Source organism: Haplochromis burtoni, unplaced genomic scaffold, assembly GCF_018398535.1.
Source record: "Haplochromis burtoni strain Fernald_Lab_line unplaced genomic scaffold, NCSU_Asbu1 Contig_238, whole genome shotgun sequence".
NCBI classification, from domain to species: Eukaryota; Metazoa; Chordata; class Actinopteri; order Cichliformes; family Cichlidae; genus Haplochromis; species Haplochromis burtoni.
The window spans coordinates 630944-641689 of NW_024582599.1; the positions used below are offsets into that span (position 1 = coordinate 630944).

Genomic DNA, 10746 nt, shown 5'->3' on the forward strand with positions numbered 1-10746 from the left:
TATGATTGTTGGGTTTTTCTCTGTATCTATGAAGCGCCTTGAGGTGACTTATGTTGTGATTTGGCGCTATATAAATAAAATTGAATTGAATTGAATTGAAATGTTTGAATTTGGGGTCCAGGGTGATGTTCATGTAACATTTTTCTTTTTAGAGATTTTTGTTTGAAATAAAAATATTTTATGTGAATTTTCAGAATTTTGTTGTTTATTTGTGTGAAAATCTAATATTGTGTTTTGGAAAACCAATATTGTGGAAAAAGTGCTCAGTTATTGTGAGGGTCCCCTAAAGCCCATCTGATGGAGACTTGGGCTCCTGTTTAGCTGTCGTAGACGTTAGAAGCAGATTTTGGAAGTCTGGAGCGAGAGCCTTCGTAGATTACTCTTGTTTTTCCAGCACAGCCTACATGCTCACTGAAGTATTCACTATTCAGTATTTATCTTTCTGTCTTTCGTGTTGAAGTCCACCCCCTTAACCCTCAACAACAAATTGGGCTTGTGTTGACTTGTTCCTCTTATTGCTGTGTTTTCCATGGCAGCACAGAGCTGTGAACACTGGTTAAAAGTGGAAACTAGATTCACTACATTTATTGTTTTGCCTTCAGCCTCTGCTCAGTTACTGTTGGAAAACTTTGCAGAAAAGTGCACTTGGTTGTTGACATGACAATGAAGACCGGAACAGCTGGAAAAATAAACTCTTCAGACTTACTCCTCCAGAGAAACACTTGTCAAAAAAGGGCCTAAGCTGAAGCGATGATCCCAGTTCTCTTTAATTCCACAATGTTGTTTCTTTGCCACTTCAGGGAAGAGAAACATGTTGTAGACACCGGACTTCTACATTTTTTATGATGCAAGGTTAGAAAACAGGAGCCCTTTTCCCAGTTCTTTGCTGTTTTGTGGTGGAGTGTGCGCAGGAGGTTTATCAGAAAGGCAGTAAAATCAGTACAAGGGTACATCTGGTAAAAAAAAACAACAGTAGAGCTAAAAGAAATTCCTGGAGATACTTCTCTATGTGGCCAAACAGATGGTAACCTCTGGGCCTGAAACATGAAGCTAATGCAGTTCTTCAGGCCCACTAATGTCCACTTGAGGCTGGCTTCCAGTGTGAGTCAGTAATTATAGACTCACATGTTAAAACATCCAACTTTACAGCAGAAATAAATATGTTTGCATATGTATGGTTAGATCCGTTGTATTTGGATGCACTTAAGGCTTAAAGGCGTGACTGCTTTAACAGACATCTATGCAGGCGTCTGCAGGCTGCAAGGTTTCACATCCACTAATTTAATTCACTGAACTGGACCCTTTTTGATATTTATTTTACACATTTTGTAGTATTTTTATCAATTTTTACGTATTAGCCACCTAGCTTAATTGTTTATGATGATAAAGGAGCCTAGAATGTACTTCATACCTTCCCTGCCTTTAAATATATTATGTATGTCTATTTCACACTTTGCCGTGACATCGGGTTGCATATTCCTGTGCACCTCTGGACATCCAGCATGGCTGCTGCCTTTAAATTTGACCCTGGACGTGCTTCTCTTCCTCACACAGATCTTTTACACTGTGGGCTCTGCGGTTTCAAACCCCTAACTTCCTCATCACACTGGGTCAATCTTCTGGACAGAAGTCACTGGTAATGATTTGAAGAGCACAAAGCATCTGGTTTTTAACTTAAACAATCACTTAAAATGTGTTTTCTTTAATAAAGAAACATTTACAAAGGCAAGAGTGCCATTTTGTACACTGTAATGAATGAACAATCCAAACAATGTTTCAGCCACAATGACTGAAATACACTGAAAGCTCTGTCAACATTAGCTGCTTGTGTCTGATCCCTGTTGCTGCTGTGCTCGTCTGTGGAGTCCACTGTTAACGTCTCTTTGCCACCCACAGACACCTCACTGTGACTTTTACAGGCAGGGAGGGACCAGCAGTTGTTTGAGTTTTTTCATCTATTTGTTTTTTCTATTTCAGGGAAAATTCTTGGTAAAAAGATTTTTACGAAACGACTGGAACTATGCAGGATGTCAATGTGTGCTGGCACATTTTTTTCCCATGCCAACACAATTCTCCCCTTTACGGCTCCTTAGATCAAACTCCTTTTGACTTTTGTCTTCCTCAAAATGAAAGTGAAGGAGATCATCACGGCGACACAAGTGCTGCGAAGGACGGGGCACTCATGGCGCTCTCCAAATAACAGAAGCGGGGCTGAAAGCTGTCCAGATGTCCATGAAAAGACAACCTTAAAGGGAGTTAGGCCAAATCAAATCTGATATGTTTCTGAATCTTGCAGGGCATTTTGAGTTTTGTTATAATTCAGCACAATGCTACTTTTAATTCAATTTGCATAATCTTTGCCTCTTAGTTTAATTTGTTGGTGTTATAATTGTCTAATTAGCACTAAACTGATGATCATGTCCTTCCTTTTCAAGGTATTTGGTCATAAATCAAAATATAGAGCAAACTGTTAACCTGCAAGATAAAAGGTCACAGAATCACTTATTATAAATCATTCTCTGGGATACATGAATGTCAGCATCAAATGTCTCAGCGATCCATCCAATTACTGTCACGACATTAAGCTAATCCCTCTGCTTCAGGCTCCGTCTTTCTCACTTTTAGTGACATTTATAGCATGTGTTGTGTACCGAGAAGCCGTGCTGTCATTGGACTGTCTGCTCTGTTGATCTGATGGAAGTGTAGTCAGCACTTCACTAGAACCTTACTGCTGGCAGGTATAAGTGCCATCTAAACTATTTAAAGCCTTATTGATAGTTAACATTGTTTCCCGGTAACAAAAAGTCTATTATTACCCTGCAGGGACCGAGCGAAATATGAAAAATTCTTTGTGAAACATCAAAACTGCTTGTCTGACAGTAGGAGAGAACCTTTCTTATTCTTGTCAGCCTTATGTTTTGGAAACGTTTTGTTATGAAGATGATCTGCAGCTCTGGCAGACATCGTTAACACTTCTCTGGTTGTAAAATCGAAGCGAGAATTTAGGGTGAAATATAATCGTTTAATCTGCTTTTTCATCACAGCTGCTGGTGTGGGTCATTTATAGAGGAGCTCTTGGAGGTTAGTGAGGTGGGTGGGTTAGTGGCCATTCATCACTTTTCAACATGCCGGATTATTTATCTGAATGGTCACGATATCATTTGTAACCTAAAAAACCAAAGTCATTTCTAGACGCCTAAACATAGACAACTAGTTTAATCCCTGTGTTTAACCAATGAGTGAAAGTAAAATAGAAAAAAAAGCAAAAACAGCAAAACACAAACGTCTCATAGTGGCAGCTTTACAGTTTCCTGGCCAACAAACCTGCAAGTGAATACCACCGCCACCCTTCCAGACTCGTTCTCTAAAATGGGAACATTGTCCTGTGCAACTAATACAGCTGCAAATGCATCAAAGCACTGCTGACAAAGGGCACACGTCTTCTTTATGTTTGGATATTTATAAAGGCCAGCATGTTGCTTTGTTCTTGTAGTGCTGTTAAATCTTGTACACAGCAGTAGATTGTTGATTCCGGACAATCATTATTGTGTTTTCAGTGTTTCTGCACGTAAAGGTGACGAGACGATGTCTTTGCATTCAGACGTCATTCTTGACTCCAGATCGTTTCTATCACAGTGACTGTGGCTTGTAAACCTCTGGTTCACATCAAACCTTCAGAGATTAATTTGTTCTGTTGAATCTTGATTGAGAAGGTGCATACTCATCCTAACAAAGATGAAAACAGGTTTACATTTTTAGCGTTGGGTTTGGGTTACTACCTGTGATCACTTTGACTTCACAGGGTTAAAATGAAACAGGAGACTCGTTCCTTCTTTCTGTCTCCAGAGGTCACGATGAATTTAGAATGTGCTGCTTAAATTTGCACCTGCCTTCACTTGGAACGAGCTGCAAAATCACCAGAATCTTAAGCAGCCGTTCCACTAAATGTATTTAAGGTTGTTCTAACTAACCAAGCAGCAGTTATTTCAGTCTGTAAGTGTTCTGCCTGATCATTACGTCTCTGTTTTGGCCCAACACAATAACCTATTCTTACATTAAATGTTCAATTCAGGTTGTTATATTGCACCTCTGAAGCTAAAGTACACAAACAGAGAAAAAACATTATCATTGATAACACAGACTTAGTGTTTGGAGCTGTAGAGCTGTGATTAAAGGAACACAACACAATTGATCTTTCTTAATATTGAAAATGACTTTGTTTCTTCTGCACGGATGTGCGATATTATTGCTTATAGAAAAGCAGGAAGAAATCCCTCTCAACCCTCTCAATAACAAACATAAACAGAGTGCTTCTGTCTAGAGAGAAGTCTTCTTTTGAAATTTGAATAACAACAAATTCCTTTTTTTCCAAGAAAAATACCTTTTATTTCATTATAAATCCACATAATTGTATCTATGAAAGCATAAAATCGCATGTTGTTGTGTTTTTTTTCTCCTTATTGTGGTCATTAGTTTCGTTATATTCAAAGTAAATCATGGGTATCAAACCATCGAAGACTGTAAGGTGTATGTCGCATACAAACACAGACACTGTCAACGGCAAAGAGGGGCATCGAGGGGGAGGGAGGAGGGGAGGGGGGGACAGGAAGGGACGGCGTGAGTTCTGCCGGCCATTTTTTAAAACCACTTGGTATATTTAACCATCCCGAGTGCCAGCGTTTAGTGGTAGGAACAGTTTCGGTCAAGTTCACCAGCGATGTGTTCACACACAGCTGCTCTCCAGCGTTAGAGCGTTTTCGCCGCTTTCACCGTCACGTGTAGAGACGCACGCGTGCTGCCGCAGACGCTGAATCACTTCCCGCTGGTGCTCCTAAAGGCTCCGTCCTCGGGACACCGATTTTAATTTTTTTTGTAATATTCCAACACAGAGAGAATCGATCCACAATGGACGTAAACATACCGATTATGTCAACATTTTCTAAGTCATCCACAGCCAGAAGAGTTAGATTGGTAATACTGGAGGATATACAAGTCAGCTGTTCATCAGAGAGAAAAGGGGAGAGACATAGTGATTAAGAGAAATAGAGCAAGAGAAGGCAGGGCAGAGGGATGAGATGAAAACATATGAGTAAAGTGCCAGAAGAGTTCACGGTTTAGTTTCTTGACTGTTTGTTATTATCATAGATGCTTTGAGACAAGACGCTGACAATGTGCTCATATTTTCAATCCAAGGCCCAACACGGAGTTTCTAAGAGGTGTGTTTCCGGAAGTCTGGGTGTCCGCCCAGTGTTGTAATAGTGCTGTCATAATACTGTTGTAATCCTTTGGCATATGACTATATGCTGGGGAAAGAGAAGAGCGGTGCCACCAACCACTGACCACAATAACATCCAGGGGAAATGTTGTCCACATACATCTGTTCTGCACATTCTCAGAAACGAAGCGATCACACAAACACCCATCAGATGATTGTTTACATCCTCGAAAGAAGAAAAAGAGCTTCTGTGAGGGTTTTATCTCGTTCCTCTGATCCAAAGTTTCGAGAACCAGTTCCAGACCTGCATCCAATATGTCTCTCCCAGCGGCGTGGGGTCTTTTGCATATCAGCAGGTGGGCTTTGAATTCTCTGGCTCCAAAGGTCACATCCTGTGTGGGTCTGGTATAATGTGGTATCAGAGGATAGTGTGTATCAAACCGTCAGGGCTCACAAGAAGGATGTTAACATACAACCCACGAGGCACCTGAAACAGATAAGAGATGGAGAGTGGTTCACAGTCAGTGAGTGATTTTTGATCTACATAAAGAAGCTTTAGGTTTGATTTCAGTTTTTTGACTGAAACTTTCTGAGTAAATTTAAAAAAAAAAGTGATAAATCCACATTATCATCTCTGATAAGTGAATAAAGGGAATTATCTCAAAGTAAGACAGCTGCAACAGGTGATTATTTATCTTATTACTCACTAAGTTATATTTTCATTTAAATCACCAAACTAAAAGGTGTTTTAACTAATCTGTCACAAGTTTTCTGCTTAATTTGTTACTGCCTGTCTAAGGAGCTTGGAAAGAAAAGCGTCTGGACTTCTTTAAGTTGCTCGAAGATGTTTCACCTCTCATCCGAGAAGCTTCTTCAGTTCTAAGGTCAAATGGTGGAGAGTCCCAGATTTAAGCCCTGTGGGAATGTCCCCCCCCCAAGAGGGACAAAGGACCCCTTAATGATCCTCTACCTACGGGTGAGCTCATTGTGAAACCTGGCCCCACCCTATCATATGATTTCCTGAGGTCAGATGGCCCAGGATGTGAGTGGGCATTAAGGCGTCTGGGAAGGATCTCAAAACCACCGCCTCTGTTCAAAGATGGTCAGTCATAGTGGACATAAATGGCTCCCACAGGGCTTAAATCCGGGAATCTCCACCATTTGACCCTAGAACTGAAGAAGCTTCTCAGATGAGAGGTGAAACGTCTTCAAGCAACTTAAAGAAGTCCAGACGCTTTTCTTTCCAAGCTCCTTAGACTACGATGACCTGGATGACTGAGAACCTTCACAGACATATTACTGCCTTTGTTTTTACCCCGAGTCAGTGACTCATTCTCCCACTTAAATGTTGTTACATTTAATATTTATTGTTTTAAATAATACATCAATAGTACATCTGTACATCTATATACTTTTTATGTGTGTCTGTGTGTTAATAGTCTGTGTAACCACTCTTGGCTGGCTGTCTTGACCAGGTCCCTCATCAGAGTCTTTAATCTCAAGAATCTCCCAGATTTACGGCACAAGGTCTCTATACGTGTCGGGTTTAGAAACACAACTATCTTCACTAAGCAGTTACTTATGGACACCTGTAAAAGATCGCTTGTGTCGTTTTTAAATAAAAAAGACTCATCTCTTATCTGCAGGGTCACTGTGATTTTAATGCAAACTGTGAGGTTGTTGTTGGTAGTTTTCAAACCAATGAGTGAAAAGAAGGCACACAACACAAAGCTCCTGAACAGGACACAAACCAAAGCCTCCTATATGACAAACTTCACCACTATGCATTCCTAATATTGCTGCTGCCAACATGTCAGCTCACAGATGCGAGAAGAAAACCTCATGCGTACCTTTAAGAGACAGCAGCATCTGACAGAAGAGTGCTATTGAAACCCATGGATGACAGCACGTTGTGTGTATACATGCGATTTACTCTCTTACAAACATAGAGCTCAGCAAAATGTAGAAACAGACTGAATAATTAAACACTGTACTAACAATTGCACAGTATTATATTTCTGTATTTACGTCTTCTTATGAACACTTAACTGAATTTCACTCTGTGTTTTGCTTCTTGTTTGTCTTTCTGTGGTTTAAGTGAACTTGATTTTCACGAGCTGGCCTCTTGGAGTGGAAGTCTTTATTTTATTTATAGACTGCAGCTTTCTTGAATATATGCTTGTTCTTTGTTATTGATCCAACACACTTGAGGCTTCCCAACTTATGGGGAAAAGAAAAAACATGCACATATCCTCTCCTACCTTGTACAAAAACACCAAAAAACAACCCACGGTGTGTGCTGCGGGGTTTTTTTGTTTTTCAGTACTGATGACTCAGTGACTGCTTGGCCAGCTTCTGAGATTTCAGGTTTTTAGAAAAGCTTTCCTGCATATACTTTGCTTTGGAAACGATCCCCTTCTCACCCACAAACTCTTTTCTGCTTATATTTGAAATGCAAATACAGGGCATCCCAGCCCCTCTTTAGTCTGGTAAAATAAACAAAGCTTTATTTTGCTACACTGAGAAATACTTCCAATCAAGGGAAATTAAGTTGTTCTGCTCTGTGTCAGGAACTGCAGTTCCTCTGCTGGCCACTTGAGGCTGGCTACCAGACTGCAAAAAAGTGGTTGTGTTTAACGCTAGTTTCAGTCTTCAAAACAACTGTATTCAATTCAATTCAGTGTTATTATATAGCACCAAATCACAACAGCAGTCACCTTGATGTGCTTTATATCGTAAGAGAAGACCCTACAATAATAGAGAGAACCGCAACAATCAAATGACTCCCTGTGAGCAAACGTCTGGCGACAGTGGGGAAGAAAAACTCTGTTTTAACAGGAAGCAGGGCACCAATCTGCTTACTTAATTACTTGCATGTCTTTTATCCTGTTTTCTTTTTCTCTCCCCAACCCGTCATGGCCCCTCCCTGAGCGTGCCGGAAGAAACCTGCCGGAGGTTTCTTCCTGTTAAAAGGGAGTTTTTCCTTCCCACTGTCACCAAAGTGCTTGCTCATAAGGGGTCATATGATTGTTGGGTTTTTGTCTGTATGTATTACTGTAGTGTCTACCTTACAATATAAAGTGCCTTGAGGTGACTGTAAAATTGAATTGAACTTACTGGTTGTAGAGAGTGTCTCCCTCCTGACTCCAAACTAGGGCCTGACAGCTGAAGGCTCTGCCTCGAATCATACTTGAGTACGTGAATACTTCAGGAATGACCAGTGAGCCAGCAGTCTGAGAGTGAAGTGTCTAATAGGGTAATCTTTTTGCTTTTTAAATTTTCAGGTAAAATAACTTGTTGTTGCTTTAAGTTTGTAAAATAAAATTATACTTTCTTTTTCTTCAATAACTTACAGTTTACTAGCTTATCTAGCCAGTCTTGGCTGATAATGTCGCACTCCAGCATGGTTTCAGAAATATGATAAATTCTGCCTCCAAAAAGCATCACGCTACAATGCAACTTTAATGCTTAAATTCATAAATTGATACATTAAAAGTGAAAAATCTTTGTATAGTTGTAAGTGATAAATTATAAACCTTGAAGCACACTGCAGTCTTTTGTGAAGAGACATTGGGGTTAAATATCTTGGTGGCATCACTCAGTTAATGGGACAATATGAAAAATATGAAGAATATAAAGAATTATGAAACACTGAATATGAAGATCAGTGCACACTGATTGAGAATGAAGTCATATGTGATGACATAAATTATAAAAACGTGGCCTCTTGTCAGAAACTGTTAATGGGATGGATGAGCAGAAAGCAAAGAGAGGAAGAAGACAAGGAGGAGGGGAGGTGGAGAATGCTTACATAATGAAATAGAAGTCTTACATAATGGAGTGACACCAATCTGCATACTGTGGGGGATCAGGCCATTACATAATGGCCCAATAAAGGAGAATAATGCTGTTTACTAAGGCAAGGCGATATTTACAGAGCACTTAGAGGCAGACAGACTCCAGGCCTGCTAATGGCTGCCGACTGCTACACTCTCCCTTCATCTCTTCCTCATTCACTCCATTTCCCCCCTCTCTCTCTATTAAAGCATGCTTAACATGTTTCCAGCCCTCTCTCCCCTCAAGATGTTCTGACAGAGCATCTCTGGTGGTACGATGAGTGGTTACCCTCCAACCTGTGTGCATACGCGAGTGTGTTTGTGTGTGTGCTTGATGTCTCACCTCTCTCACCTCTTCTCCCTCCATCGCTGTGAAGCTGAATGTAAGTAAATCTGAAAAACACACAACCAACAAAAAGTAACAACAAGATGGGATCAGAGTTCAGATATCAACCCATCGAGAAAGACACACGGGGAAGCAACTGTCAGGTCACGTCTAAAAGAAACCTAATCCACCTACAGGCACCTCTGAAGCTCACAATTTTCCATATTATCCAGTTTAAGCCTGTTTAGCTGATCAGCAGAAAAAAACAAATAAGAGATATTGGGGTTTTAATGTTTTTTGGGGTTTTGCAGCCGAGTGCGAAGCAGTGGGAATGGCCTGCTCCTTGTTCGCAAGTGATGGGAGAAGGGAGCGGTGAAGAGAGACAGATTGGTGCTGCAGCTGCAGCACCAATCTGTCTCTCTTCACCGGTCCGTCGTGGTGAAGAGAGAGCTGAGTGTACAAGTGAAGCTCTCAATTTACCGGTCGATCTACATCCCTACCCTCACCTATGGTCATGACCCGTGGGTCGTGAATGAAAGAACGAGATCACAGATACAAGTGGCGGAAATGAGCTTCATCCAAAGGGTGGCTGGCCTCTCCCTTAGAGATAGGGTGAGAAGTTCGGCCATCCCGGAGGGGCTCACAGTATAACCGCTGCTCCTCCACATCGAAAGGAGCCAGCTGAGGTGGTTCGGGCAAGTCCCACCGGGAGGAGGCACCCGGGCAGACCCCGGACACACTGGATAGATTATATCTCTCACCTTGGGGGAGGGGCCGGGGAGAGGGAGGTCTGGGCTTCTCTGCTTAGGCTGCTGCCAATGCGACCCGGCCCCGGATAAGTGGAAGAAGCTGGAAGGATGGAGCTAATCTTAATTAGCTGCAACACCTTCAATCGGTCAATGAGTGGGGCAGTTTGTATTGTACAGCATGATTCCTACCTCAGTATAACCACCAGCAGGGTGGATGAGGAGGCAGGTGTGGTTGCATCATAAACCCACAGACTGTGAGACTTGCTTGTGAAATTAACATGAGGGTTACTTGTTTTTTGATTATTATGAATTAAATTTAAGACAAAAAGTTTTCTTAAACTTCTTGAATTTGTAACATTCAAATGAGGTGTTCACTGACCAAAAATATTTGGTGATTAAATGACCCATCCATCCTACTTGCATTTTGACATCCCAACAAAACATTCATGGGACAGTGGAAAGTAGATCGACTCTCAATTGAAAGCATCATCATCGCTTCCACAAATTCATCAATCCCTGCATCCATAACTCACAACCAACAGAAAAATGACGACTGTGATCATACTAGTTTCCCAGATCGAATAATCAATAAAGTCATTCTTGCTCACACAAGTTTGCCCC

At 41.1% G+C, this 10746-nt stretch overlaps 1 protein-coding gene across 5 annotated transcripts in view; it reads right to left on the minus strand.

Annotated features, from left to right (window-relative positions):
• Nucleotides 1-4368: 4368 nt before the first annotated feature.
• si:cabz01090165.1 (uncharacterized protein LOC100333421 homolog) overlaps nucleotides 4369-10746 on the minus strand; it is a 308652-nt gene continuing 302274 nt past the window's right edge. For all 5 annotated transcript variants that reach the window (XM_042227017.1, XM_014338648.2, XM_005937960.2 and 2 more), the window contains 2 exons: nucleotides 9395-9444; nucleotides 4369-5702 (listed from right to left, as the gene is read on the minus strand). The gene's annotated coding sequence lies outside the window, so the exon portion shown is untranslated. The remainder of the gene's footprint in view (nucleotides 5703-9394; nucleotides 9445-10746) is intronic.